This window comes from Triturus cristatus, chromosome 7 (genome assembly GCF_964204655.1).
Source record: "Triturus cristatus chromosome 7, aTriCri1.1, whole genome shotgun sequence".
Taxonomy (NCBI): Eukaryota; Metazoa; Chordata; class Amphibia; order Caudata; family Salamandridae; genus Triturus; species Triturus cristatus.
In genome coordinates, this window is record NC_140590.1 from 348,877,743 (window position 1) to 348,892,927 (window position 15,185).

Sequence of the window (15,185 nt, forward strand, 5' to 3'; positions counted from 1 at the left end):
CTATCTCCTACTCCTTCTAAATTAGAAAGGGGTTCAGTACATACCAGTTAGAGCCTGCAATATCTTGTGGCAGCCTGAATCTTGACAACGCTGTCTTCTTTTCTTTAAGCGCTGTCAGCCACACTGTAGGTTTTCTTGGGGGTGTTTTTACTTTTACTCCCAACCTGTGTATTAAAAGTCATATTGGAGGAGGTTTTATTTAGATCCTCGCATAGAAGAATCTTCTTATCCCATTCCCCAGATTTTGCCAAATTTGCTAATTACAAGTATGTCCTCTACTCTCATTGTCACTTATGCTGTTTTAAAGCAGTGCTGAGGTGTACTTTAATATTTCTTTATCAGAGGTAACTAACAGAAACCGTGCCCTGTTCGCTTTGCAGTGCTACAGCGTTAAAAGCGATTGTCACAAGCAGCCCCTCCCTAGAGCACTTGCTTAATGACCCTCCCTAGAGCACTTGCTTAATGCAAGCTGATAGACTATGGTCTTCAGAAAAGGAGTACCACAACTTTCCCCCTTTCCTAGGATTTCATTCTTGGAATCCTGCATAGGAGAAAAGATTCTCTCCCTCACTCTACATACATTGGAGTGCCCAATGCTTACTCAAGTCTTATATCCATATATTTTGCACCAAAGCGGTCCTTACCTTTAAAAATCGGCGAGCCTGCTTGTCACAACGTCCTGCTTCCACCGCAACTGGTGAATGCAGTCGTTTGTGCAGGCTTTAAATACCCCTAGGCATACTTAATTGGATGCCTATTACCTGCCAAATTGGTATTTAACATTCAATTAAGGTAGCCGTCTATCGGCGCCATTTTAGTAGTTTTTTGCATCAATCCTTTAAGGACTACAGGTCCATGGGTTCAATCCCGGGTCCTCCTGTTTGCCGAATTTTAAGCTGGTGACTATTATTATTTCTGATTTATTTATAACACTGTCCCCACCAGCCAAATAGAGGAGTAACAGTTGAGCACAGAATGAGGCAGTTAATGAGCATTGCATCCTAGTACTTCTGTGCACAAAGAGCACTATGGCATAATACCAAGATGCCAGTTGCAAATCAATTAAACAGTATCTTGTGTAATTAGAGAGACTAATACTCAAATTCTGTGAAATATAGGGCTGGGGACCAATTCAGTGACCGTGTAGTTCCTTAACAATGCAGCATAGCGAACTGCAAAAATGGCGTGAATTTAATGTGAACTTGTAACCAGCAAGGTAAAAATATTAACCTGGATAAATTCGAAAATCAACAACCAGGGGGACCGGGGATCGAACCCGTGATTCTGTAGTTCGCAAACTAGACTAAAAAACTACAAAAATGGCAGCCGAAAATGATCGAAATTCGGTCTGAACAAACCGGTGTGCCCAGGAGGAAGTTTACAATATCAAAATAAGATGGGATATTGTTATAAATAAATTAGAAATAATACAAGTCACCAGCTGAAAATTCGGCAAATATGGCTACATTCGAAAATTAGTAACCAGGGGGACCGTGGATCGAACCCGTGGTTCTGTAGTTCGCAAATAAGACTTAAAAACTACAAAAATGGCGGCCGAAAACGATCGAAACTCGGTCTGAACAAACCGGTGTGCCCAGGAGGAAGTTTACAATATTAAAAGAAAAGGGGACAGTGTTATAAATAAATCAGAAATAATAATAGTCACCAGCTTAAAATTCGGCAAACAGGAGGACCCGGGATTGAACCCATGGACCTGTAGTCCTTAAAGGATTGATGCAAAAAACTACTAAAATGGCGCCGATAGACGGCTACCTTAATTGAATGTTAAATACCAATTTGGCAGGTAATAGGCATCCAATTAAGTATGCCTAGGGGTATTTAAAGCCTGCACAAACGACTGCATTCACCAGTTGCGGTGGAAGCAGGACGTTGTGACAAGCAGGCTCGCAGATTTTTAAAGGTAAGGACCGCTTTGGTGCAAAATAGATGGATAGAAGACTTGAGTAAGCATTGGGCACTCCAATGTATGTAGAGTGAGGGAGAGAATCTTTTCTCCTATGCAGGATTCCAAGAATGAAATCCTAGGAAAGGGGGAAAGTTGTGGTACTCCTTTTCTGAAGACCATAGTCTATCAGCTTGCATTAAGCAAGTGCTCTAGGGAGGGTCATTAAGCAAGTGCTCTAGGGAGGGGCTGCTTGTGACAATCGCTTTTAACGCTGTAGCACTGCAAAGCGAACAGGGCACGGTTTCTGTTAGTTACCTCTGATAAAGAAATATTAAAGTACACCTCAGCACTGCTTTAAAACAGCATAAGTGACAATGAGAGTAGAGGACATACTTGTAATTAGCAAATTTGGCAAAATCTGGGGAATGCGATAAGAAGATTCTTCTATGCGAGGATCTAAATAAAACCTCCTCCAATATGACTTTTAATACACAGGTTGGGAGTAAAAGTAAAAACACCCCCAAGAAAACCTACAGTGTGGCTGACAGCGCTTAAAGAAAAGAAGACAGCGTTGTCAAGATTCAGGCTGCCACAAGATATTGCAGGCTCTAACTGGTATGTACTGAACCCCTTTCTAATTTAGAAGGAGTAGGAGATAGGTAGATGTCTAAAGCCATGATCTATGGATAACTGTACACTTAAATTGAACGTCATGTTATTCCGGTACAGGTATCAGGACACCACTTGAAAAGGTGCAGGGAAGGACAGCCTGAACTTAAACATTAGGCGAAAAACCTATTGGTAGGTATATGGATGTATTTGTTGAGAATAAACACCAGTGCCATGACATCATTATTTGAAGTATATAGCATTATCTATGTACCTTACAGGCACAGCTAAACAACTGAATACAGGCGGTGCATATCGAAAGACGTACCTGTTTTAAGACACCATTGAACATGTGTCAACGTGACTTTTTAAAAGTAAGTGTTTTGCTTAACAGCATGAGAATAGGCTAATAGGCTCAAAAAGTATGGTGAAATAACTCCATGCTCTTTTTGTAGAATTCTATGACTCCACTGACTATGATGCAAGTGGTCTAAAATCACAAAAGTTGAGAGGTGATAAAGTCGTCCTGAACACCCACAGAAGGACTTCAACCCCTACACTTAAAGTAAGGGCAGACAACATGTAATAGTGACACTAACAGCATAGCCCAGAACTAGAATCAACTCTCCATAGGGAAATGGTATTAATTATATGCATTCTCTTTTTTTAGAAAGAAGAACAAAACTTTGGTTTTAAATTCTCGTCCGTCCTGAGGAAGGTGCTACTATTGTAACCTATGCACCGAAACGCGTCGAGAGTGGGACTTTTTAAAGTATATGAAATGTATTTGTGTAGTATTTAATTTGCAATATTGAAAGTACATGATTTGAACTGTGTGTGACTCTGAGATAGATACCGTAATACGGAATTGTTAGATAGCCTATATAAGATTGTACCAGAGCACCCAATCAGAGTATATATTGAATGCAATTTTAAAATATGATTTTATTGAATATAAGTGTTTTCCTATGAAAAATAAATTTTGAGAGTAACAAAAAGTATATTCTAGTCTGGAGTAATAATATTTGTCCAGTGTCACAGTCAAAAATCAAAGGTTATTGATCTAAATGTGTAGGCCTCATGGTCACCAACTAAAAGAGTAATACACAGAAAGGAATCTTTTTTGATAAATATCTGACACCCAGTCCTTTCTGGTCCCTGGTAAACTCTCTTTTTTGAGATTGACCAACCACAGCACCACACTCCCTTCGATCAGTGATGCATATTTCGATATGCAAGGCCGGCAACATGTAGTCCCACTAACTCTCTTTAACACAAGCCGATCCCACATGTGTAACTGTGTCCTGAGTCCTGAATGGCAGTGACCCCAACTTCGTGGCAGCAACCACAGCACCAGACTCCCTTCAGTCTTATTTGTTGTTCCTTTCTTTGAATACATTTTTTTATATGTAAACCTATACATGACTAAGATTCTTCTTTTTCCAACCGCACAGGGACACTTCCAGGCCCAAGAAGGTTGTTGGGGGTATGATGGTAATGTGGGAAGAGGGTGCGTTACCTGCTGATGTGGGGAGAGGCAGCGTCAAAGGGGTATCTATCACAGAAAGAACTCCGATATGTTTTCACAAATGCCTCGGACAAATGCCAGCTGAAGGACTGAATCACAAAATGGTTTTTCAATGCTTATGTAGTGTGAGTTATAAACAGTTCGCACCCAGGCTCGCAAGGGCCAGCTGCGGCCCGTCCACTCGAAAAGTTGTGCAGAAGGTTAGTCGCACCCTGATCTGTATAGCCATCAGGGGCCTACCACCCACTTGGCGCGGACTTCAGATGCACAGGGTTAGTACCACCCAAAGCTCATATGGCCATCAGGGACCTACCACCACGTGCACACACTTGAGTTCCACAGGCTTAGCGGCCCCAAAAGCTGATGTGGTCTCCGCCATCGATGACTCAGGACTCAGTGACATGTGTGAGATCTGCCGGGACGTGGAGAAGATGATGTGGTCTCCGCCATTCAGGACTCAGCGACATCTGTGAGATCCGCGGAGAAGCTGATGTTGTCTCCGCCATTCATGACTCAGAACTTAGCGACATATCTGGGATGCACGGAGTTTTGACGGACACGTGGAGTGCCCACTGCTGCACACTCCGGTGGCACCAGGTAATTATTTGCTCATGGATGCGCAGAGGCGGCTGTGTCTGTCTCTCTCTATCTCTCATCCTTCTTTTCCTTCTATCTCTCTAACTCTCTCTCTTCCTTTTCCCTTCCTCACTCCCTTTCTTTCTTTCCCTCTCTTTTTCTCTCTGGCTTTTTTTTCCTTCTCTGTTTCTCTGTGCCTCTCTCCTTTGATATGCCCATTACACACGTCCTTATTTTGTGCTTTATTTTCCAGGCTCTGTCGTCAACATCCATGGTCCCCACAGGAGTGTTCCGCCTTCTTGTTTTCTATTATTTTTGTTACATTTTGTTTATTAGTTTATCATTTATACATATGTTAATAAAAAATTAAATTTTGCAAATAGTTTTTCGTTTATCGTTTACATATATATTTATAAAAAAATAAAGTTAAAAAAAAAATTAATAACATTTTTGGTTGTTCTCTTAACTGCTGTGTGACTCTTTCTTGTTCTTATTACTGTTATTTGATGGAGTCTACCATGGTGTTAAATTTTGGGGCACTTATTGTGGGAATACTGGCGATGTCTGCAGTTTACACCAACTTCTGAATAGTGTGTTAGATTTATCTCAACTTTACTTCCATTAAAGTGCTGATAAGGAAATGTAGACTAGCCGTTCCCGTACAAAAAGACACGAGGTGCACCTTTGCGATTTATTCTAAATACTAAAATCCTGTATTGAATTGCACTGAGGTAGCGGCTACACTTACAGTGTACACACAAAATCAATTAAGAACATTGTATTTATATTGATTGGGAATAGTGCGTCAAGTGCTGGATCTTGACGAGATACACTGCTCAGTTCGTATATTGTTCTGCACACGAAAAAAATCACATCACAACTTTCACACCAACTGCAATGCGAAACAAATTCCGGCGATAAGCCACGTTAGCACCAGGTATTTTACACCTGCTTTCTGCTGGTGCAGGACGACTACTTGCACCATGAAACGGAACACAGCCAAGAGCCACACCAGAACACCCACAGGTGCCAAAGAATCAATGTGCATGATGCAGGGATACCCATGAGGGCATCAAGACTCATCGCAACAACTCCAGGACTGCCAACGCCCCCCAAACCCGCATCTGAGCAAGTGTGTCCCTGTGGTCATTGTCTTAGCATGATAGGCACAAGCCCTGCAACATCACAGTGTGCTGTCACCTCAGCGTTGGCAGTGAGCCTGGACATGTAGCTATGCACGCATCCTCCTGCATGCACAACAGGCATGTGCTGGTCCGGAGTACACAGGTCAGCGCAGGGGTGTGCCTATCCGGCAAGGGGAACAGGGTGTCTCGGACATGTCTGTGTACAGGAAGTGCGGTAAGTGTGTCTCTGTGTTCTGGTGTGGCCTGCCACAACGGCCGCAGCACTTGATGTTGTAAAGTGCCATGCACCACCTCCAAACTGCACTGCGATGGTGTAGTTTGAATGTAGCAGGACATGCACGAATAGGCATTACAATGGTGTGCCGCACGAGTGCACGAGATACAACAGTGCACCGTAGAAAAGTGTGGGGGCTCGTGGGAGGGAGAAGCAGCTGTTTGGCAATGTAACACACAGTGAACTTGCCCATGGTCTTCTCATCCATGATAACCACGGTCGCAGACATCCCATAACACCAACGACCGGCCTTTTTACACATCCTGTATGAATGTAGCGTGGTTTTGACTTCTATGCTCGTTCAGTGGTGTGATGTTGGTGGGTTGTGTGACTTGTGCTCCTTGTTGGTGTATTTCATTTTGGCCATTGTTTGTCTATACTTGTGCTGTACTTAATTGTGCATGTGTGCCATTCTGCCCATCTCCTCCCGTCCCTCCACTCCCTGCTTCTTCCTCTTCCTGGTGCTGTTGTGTCTATAATTTTGTTGCTCCACACATAAACACATGTAAAGAACAAATTAGAATAGTTCCTTGATTCTTTTAGGTTTCAAAACTTCTCTCTATTGGTTTCTTTTTAATTTTCCATATAAACCTTTTTTTAATAATCAACAACACAACGTATTCTATCAACACACTTTCAAGAACATTCTACAACACGTGCAGGTTAAAAGTTCATCAGTTTTTTAAACTTAACGATATTTTTTTGCAACATTTTCTCGAACATTTAACGGCACATGCAGGTTAAAAGTTCACGATTGTTCACGATTGTTTTAAGTTCGAACAGTGCCTTCCAAATGCAAGTAGCAGTTTTGGTTCAGTTGAGCAAATTTTATCCTATGATATGTACTCCACGTTGAAACTGCTTTTTCTTAACCAATCAAAAAGATGCTTTTCCACAAAACGAATGTGCACCCTACTTTTAAAAAAGAATGCTTTTCAACTCCCAATCACGTATCGTTTTGTATGGCAAAAAAAAGTACTTCCCCATCTTTAAACATATCTCTTATTCTACCAAGGAACTGCATGAGATACAAACATCTTTCCATACCTTCCAACCATACCTTCAAAATGCTAGTGTGGATCGTAGAACATAGCTATATTATCAGGTGCAAGAGGTATGCAGAACACAGACGTATTGACTTAGACCTAGGTTTACAAAATGTGGACATTGAATGGTTTACACAGAGAAGATTGAAGTTGCAACAATTGCTACCTTTGGTTAAAACCTCTTTGCATCTTCCACACCCTGACCTCATGATTGTGCATTGTGGTGGAAATGACCTATGCACATTGACTGGGGTAGGTTTGGAAATGCTTATGAAGGACACCTTTGGACACCTCAGCTCAGCACCATGTGACTCTGGGCAATAGCTCACTTAATATCTCACATACTTTCCACACCAGCCTCGAGGGCCTTCAGACCCATAGGGGTGAGTAGTTTGCGCTTTACAAATACCGTATTGATTTGATATGTGCAAATTTACCTTCGCACTCCCTGTATAACACCCCCTAAGCACCATACACAAGTTACAATGTTCAAAACAAAAGTTCCTCCGAGTAGGTATAACTACATGCTGACACTACTTGACAGATGTGGCACAGAGGCCAGAGCACATGACTTCACAGCATATGACACACAGTTTGGACTCACGCTTTCATCCCGACTCCGGCAGCACCTCAGCTTAGGACAGCCGTGGCCCGTGGAGGTAGTTCCGTGGGGCGGAAAGGCGGGGCGGGGGAGGGGCGGGGTGGGAGGTACTAAAAACTGGAATATGGATAATTAGAGGTAAGTAAACTATTAAATAAATAAAACGAATTTCGTAGCGCGTGCTGCATTGCATTTTGCGATGCAGCGCGCTACGAAATTCATGCAAATAAACAAAAGCGTTCTTTCTAGACCAAGACCCTTCTCCCTGCCAAATTTGGGGTAATTCCGCTCACCCGTTTGACCTGTAGCCTTGTCTAAAGTTTCCTATGGAAATTAACATTGAAAAAGCACGTTTTGGGACCCCCCTTTTTTCTCGGCCCCCCCTTGACGAATTACCCCCAAACTTTCAACATAGCCGCTGATCTCAACAAAGAATTAGTTTTGAAAAGTTCACGAAGAATCATCAATCGGCGCCAAAGTTATTGCGAATAGAATGTTGCTATATATATATATATATATATATATATATATATATATATATATATATATATATATATATATATAACACGATACTCCTTCCCTTGGATTCCTCAATAAAGAACGGAACAGACTCCATTTTATAATTATTTATTTCTTGCCGCCATGACGCGTTTCGGGCTACCCAGAGCCCTTGATCACATGACATGCTCTCAGTTTTTTTCCCATTTTTAAAGTGACACAGTGCCTTAAAGATACAATGAATATAAAAAACAGACTATCGATTTGGTCTCTGTTTTTGGCAGTGCACTTAACATGTATCTTTGTACATAGATTTAAATCATCATCGAAGAAACACTTGTTAAAATATTCATAAATATTCATGAATATCTTTATATAAATACAAATATAAATATTAATCACATGTTAAAAAACGTATATAGGCGACACATATAAAACAACTAGTGCAACTTATATCAGCTTAAATACAAAAAATATTTTGGTTGATTTTCTCATTGGCGAACCACCTTGTGCAAATTCACTAATTTAAAACAATATCTGTATAAAAACATATTATTCATCAATAAAGTGACACCGTGCCTGGTGCATTTGTTATTTTCACAGTGTACCATGAGCCCATGGTACTACTAGTAAAAAACAGGATATCATGATGGGAGAAGAGACAGAATAAAAATTTCATAATTTATTTACATGGATATGTTCTCAGTATGGATTGTTCCTATTATAGCCAAGTGTACAGGTCTTCAGTTGTGTTTAATCCGTGTGGACTCATATATATATATATATATATATATCCTTCCAAGACAGAGCTCCTACTGGAACGCTGGGACCCTCGAAGAGTGGCGTACGCTCCGGTGGCAAGACAAGCTCTCAAAAACCTACGTGAAGACACCAACATTGTAATCCGTCCTGCCGATAAGGGGGGTAACATTGTTATCTTAGACAGAGATGATTACATAAAGGAAGCCTTACGGCAGTTGAATGACACCAAATTCTATGCACCCATCACTCAAGATATCTATGACTCGAGCATTACCCACTTGTGGGAAAAACTCATTACCTGGAAAGATAAGGATTTGTTAGTGTGGGAGGAATACTGCTACCTCAAAAATGACCATCCCAAACTTCCTATACTCTACCTTCTCCCAAAATTGCACAAGGATAACATGAGACCACCTGGGCGCCCCATAGTTTCCTCTATTGGCAGTGTCAGCGAACATATATCTAAATACGTTGATCATTTTTTGAGGGAGTACGTTACCGAGTTACCCAGCTATCTGAGAGATACCAAAGATTTTCTTTGTAAAATTGACAAGTTAAAATGGAACACCAATTTTCTGTTTATTGTTCTTGACGTACATTCACTCTACACCATCATAGACAACCAACAGGGGATGGAGGCATGCGAGCATTTTTTACAACAGAGACCGCTCAGATACCGTGAACACAGCAGGATGATAATGGAAATGATACATTTTTGTCTCAACAACAATATTTTTTCATTCAATGGCGCCCTCTACAGGCAGATCAATGGCACTGCCATGGGTTCGTGCTTCACGCCGAGCTTCGCTAATCTGTTTATGGGCTTTTGGGAACAGGAGATTATGTGTAGCACCACACTCAAGAGAGATTTTGAACAGGTCGTCATGTGGCTTCGCTACATAGATGACCTGTTCATTATCTGGAAAGGCACCAAAGGGGAGGCTGAAAATTTCATCAAGCAACTCAACATGAACAAGTACAACATCTTACTCACGGGTAACATTAATGCGGAACGGACTGATTTCCTTGATGTTTGCCTTGAGATCAAACAGGGCCAGATTTGCACTTCTCTCTTTCGGAAGGCTACTGCGGGTAACAGTGTTTTACATGCTCTCAGTAGTCATCCGGAAGCTTTGAAGTGGAGCATACCCTACGGGGAATTACTCAGGGCCAAGAGAAATTGCAACAATGAGACATCTTATGCTGAGGAAAGGGATAACATCGTTGAAAGATTCAAACACAGGGGTTACCCCAATTGGGTTCTTAAAAAAGCCACTGCTCGGGCCAAATTGATTGAGAGAAAAAACACTCTTTCTGATCCCATAGAGCCTCCCACTGATAGAGACTCGGATAACACCAGGATGATCCTGACCTTCAATTCTGATTCACACAAAATCAAACACATACTGGTCAAACACTGGGACATTCTGAAAAATGACAGTGTCCTGGGTAGCAGCACTCCCAATAGACCCACCATCACTTACAGACGCAATAAGAACATCCGAGATCTGGTGGTTAGGAATGACATCACACAATCACCCACCACCACAGGTCACGGTCTAATTGGATTTTATCCATGTGGCCACTGTAAGGCGTGTAAATATAGTAAGTTCAAAACCACTCTTTCTTACAATGGTACTACGAAAAGTATTACACAATTCCTTACATGTAGTACCAGTTTTGTGATCTACGCCATTGAGTGTCCTTGCAAATTATGGTACATTGGGAGCACCACCTGTCCTGCGAAAAAGAGGATCTTAGAACATTTAAGAGCCATTTCCAATCATGACCCCAAATATCCTGTGGCACGTCACTTTGAAGAATCTCATTTCCAATGTTAGTTTCACCATCTTGGAACATGTTCCCAGAAATCCTAGAGGTGGTGATAGGGTACTCTCTTTACGACAACGCGAATCTAGATACATCATAGATTTTCAGACGAAGACCCCTGGGGGGCTGAACATGGATGAAGAGTTATCCATTCACCTCAAAGAAAGTTCTTAACTGTGTCTTTTTATTGTGAAACTGTACAGTTCCAGGACAAGGAAAGTGCCTTCAACCCTCATTATGTAGAGACATACACGTATGATTGTGACCTGCCTTGTGTATGTCTTTGTCTTACAGGTTGTTACTATTCTTCAGTTCTTGTCTTGGACAGTCAGTATATTCAGTTAACTTTAATACTTAACCTCCTTGCTTCTTCCACTTCTCGTTAGGATGTGCAACTTTTGTATGTGTTTTACATTTTTTGAATTCTAATTGTTGTTTATCATTCTTTACAGGAGAAAAGGAAGGGGCCCACTTTCACGTATTCACCAGCACGGGCATCCTACCCTTTTCATCCGGTATGACCTACACGTTTGCCACATCTTTAATTATGCTGTCACCAACCACGTCCACTGTTTTTGACACGTTCCAGGTTGACCAGGTAGCTCTGTTATGCGGAACAACTTTGGGACTACTTTGTTCTTCTGTGTGCCTATATTACTTTTTTCACGTTATCCTTACAGCTTGGACTGTCTCTGGTTCAATTTGTACACACTATGTGTAAACCTTCGCTTAGCCATAATTGTTTGGCCCTTAGCCATGGATTTCTGTGGTCCACGCAGTCTTATTAATATTCTGTATTCTTCACAGTTAGATGAGATGCTCACTCGCACCATTTTTGGTTGACGCTCTCCTTCTCCGTCATTATGCATAACCATGCAATATTAGCGACACACCATGTGTTCATTGTGCTTATCTCCTACCGGTATTGGTTAGTTGATAACATTTGCTCTCTTTTATTTTATTCTCTAACGTGAATGCACATTATGTCTTTCTTCCCCAGCAATTGTATATTTGATTACACATTATTTTGACCAGGGGTTGGTTTGTTCCCTACTGTTTGGAAGGGTATTTTACCCATTCCATGATGGCCGCCATGCATTTCAGGATTGTCCCTTATTTACTTTGGATCTTACTTAATTTAAGAGAGTGGTATATCGACATTTTGTCGCTTGTATATCTTTTACATTAACTGGGTACAATGTTTTCAGCACTCATGATACATGTATGCATATCGTATTTTCCTTCCACAGGAATTGTACATTGCCATTTACTCGTGCAGCCCAGATTTTGTTCTGTTCCCCACTGTAAGATATGGTATTCTACCCATTCCAAGATGGCGGTCATGCATTATGGGATTGTCCTATGTTGATTTTGCTCACTTTGGAACGTGTTAACTTTATCAGTGTGGAATATTGACAGCTTGTCACACGTGAACAAGGCTTCTGCCGAAACGCGTCGTGTGCATTAAACTGGTGATGGGAATGATCGTGTCTGCCTTTCCTTCCTGAGAGCGTACTCATGCACTGTTGGATACTTTGGATATATATATATATATATATATTTCAGCACAAATGGGTTCAGCACTGTTCACAAAGTAAATGAGAATTATAAACAAATGTCCACGACGTAGATGAAATTTTCTTTGAAAAATTATTTTCTTTATTTCATTTTTTCATGTGCATGAAGAATCATAGCCAATGCGTTTCGTCTCCTAAACAGAGACTTCTTCAGGGCTATTAAAAAAACATATATAAAGTGCACTTTAGTTCTAGGAAAAAACTTATTATGTATACAAAATACAAAACAAGACATTTAAAAACAACAACAAGATTGGATAGCTATTTACTAAATAATTGACATTTATATAAAAATGCGCAATAGTCATTAATTATTTTATATTGGTGGGCCTATATACTCGAAAAACGAACATTTATACACCCTATTCCGATAACCATTTTTTAATACAAATTATTCATCATAAATTCTTTGGGTGATAATTAATCACATACCTTCAAATATCGATGTAAATTAGTTCTCTGTATAATTCAAACTAAAAGCTGAAAGTTCCAGTGTTTCAAAGGCCTTCTTGTAAAGTAAATTTTATCTAAACGGAAAAAATAAATATATAGCTAATAGAAGCTATACCAACTGGTGTCCACCCAACATATCTATACATTCATGTATCAACACCTTTTAGATCCACAATATATATGTGAGTATTATGTAATAAAAAACACCAAATGGATAATCATTATACGTCCATAGTTGTCAATGTCATATCATTAAGTAATCAAACAGCTAAAAAGCAAGAATTACTTCCTTGTCATTTTTTACGGTCAGATATATGAACAAAGAATTTTATTGGATTTTTTTTTTAGATTTTGTATAAGTAGAAATTTACAACTGAGAGCAGAGAATGGATGAAACGCAACTAAAAAGTGTGTAGCCTTAAGCGGCAAGACAGCAATTGCATCATGTTATCTGTACGATTTCAGTATTATGAGAAAGGTCCCTATTTAATAAAAGAACTCACCAATGTAGCGTGGTGGCCCGTAATAGTGGTCTCATGGTTTACGAATAGTCAAACGAACTACAGAACGTAGGTATATTTAGATTGCCCGCTCTGCAAGATGCATCACCTATTGAGAATTAAAGGTCGACGAAAATTTTAGGCGCAATAAAATAAGAAATAAACGAAAAAAACATCTTTAGATGTTGAGGTCAACAAATCAGTAAGTAAGGTACATCAAGCACAGCAGTGTAATTCAATAATTATAGATAGGTTTTTTTAGAAGAAAAAGAGAAACAGGTCCCGAAAGTCATAAGGACTTGTATAAAGTAAAAAAAACGAACTCAACACCCAACAGTGAGTTGCGGCGGCCATCTTTGTAGATGGTTTAATACATTGTATTAAGTGTACGCGATGTGATAGTCGTGAACAATAATGTAAAAACAACATCCTATCTAGATGGAAATTCGAGTTTTGTCCAAGAATACACAAAACCTGCTCTAACAATATATAAGCAAGTTCATTATGTCACTCGACACTAACGGGCATTTCTATATCGGGAAGACTGGCTATTCCTTAAGTAGACTCACCAGAGGGGCATGGTGGCCCGTGCTTCTCAGTGTCGGCAGTTCCAAGTAATAAGCCGAGCACATGCATAGGAGCATTTTTAAATCACCCGCTCCATGATATGTGTCACCTGTTAGGTAATGGAAATAGATGACGACCTTAGACACGGCAAAATAATAGTGAAAGCGGCGGCCATCTCTGAATAGTAGAATAAGCAAATCTGTTGCAATATTTTAATACATGTGTCTCAAATTCCAAAGTTGTACAGATCCTAATGAATTGTTAAAATAGCAGTTAAAATCCAGATATCAAGTTTGATTTGGAGTTAACTCTATATTATAATATCAATAAGTACAATTTCAAATAGTATATCGAGCACGTGAAAATGATCGTTTTTGGACCCTACGCTCTATGGTATGTGACCCATATTAAGCAATGGGAATGAACATCGACCTTAAGCACAACAAAAAGAAAAGGTGAAAGCAGTGGCCATCTTTAAATGGTAAAGTAAACAAAACTATTGCGATATTTCAATACATATATCGCAAGTTAAAAGATAATGTGAAATCTAATGAATAAGAGAGGTTATAAACCAAGTAACAGTTTTTATTTAGAGTAACTCTTGTATGAAGACGTCAACAAATACGAGTCTCTGGCGACGCCAAAGACATATGAAAGCGGCAATAGTCTTGAACGGTTTGAACAGAACAAAGTCACAAAAGCCAAACCCGTTTCTGCTTTTTGCCTAGTTATATACAGGATCTATTTTAGCGTAAAGAGCAATAGAAGACGTTATCCAAAATAGAAACAGAAATGCCATCTTATGGTAATAAGCACAAGTGGCCCAGTATGGCACAAAGTCAGGAATAACTAGTATTCTCATGACTACCACCATGTCAAAGTTGTAGTCAGGATCATTATTGTGGATGTCATAAATGTGTCGGTTAGATATCAATAAATATCTTGAGTAGGAAATCAGCTGGCATCACCTCTTGGTTCTTACTAGCATGTTTTAATCTCGTCACAAAAAATGATGTAACTCATCATTGATATTGAGCCCAAAGCTGTTTGTTCTAAGACGACAAATCCAAGATGCTTCTCGTTGTCTTAGTGACAGTTCTCTATTGCCCCCTCTCTACGGCATCTTAACATGATCAATGCCACAAAAGATGATATTCTTGTCATTAGGATGATCATGGTGTATATGTTGAGCAATGGGATATATATATATCATATTACATAGCAGTTGGTCAAAGTTTGTATAGGAAGTATTTTCTATCTATCTATCTATCTAGATATAGATATATATATAGATATTTCCTACTGGTGGTTGC

The 15,185-nt window shown here is 40.0% G+C and overlaps 1 long non-coding RNA gene across 1 annotated transcript; it reads right to left on the bottom strand.

The window, feature by feature from the left end:
* Nucleotides 1-12,409: 12,409 nt before the first annotated feature.
* Nucleotides 12,410-13,961, bottom strand: LOC146809639 (uncharacterized). Its single transcript, XR_014965574.1, has 4 exons — nucleotides 13,875-13,961; nucleotides 13,309-13,414; nucleotides 12,785-12,879; nucleotides 12,410-12,508 (listed from the first exon to the last, which is right to left on the bottom strand). It is a non-coding gene; the product is annotated as an uncharacterized LOC146809639 (long non-coding RNA).
* Between the last annotated feature and the right edge of the window lie 1,224 nt (nucleotides 13,962-15,185).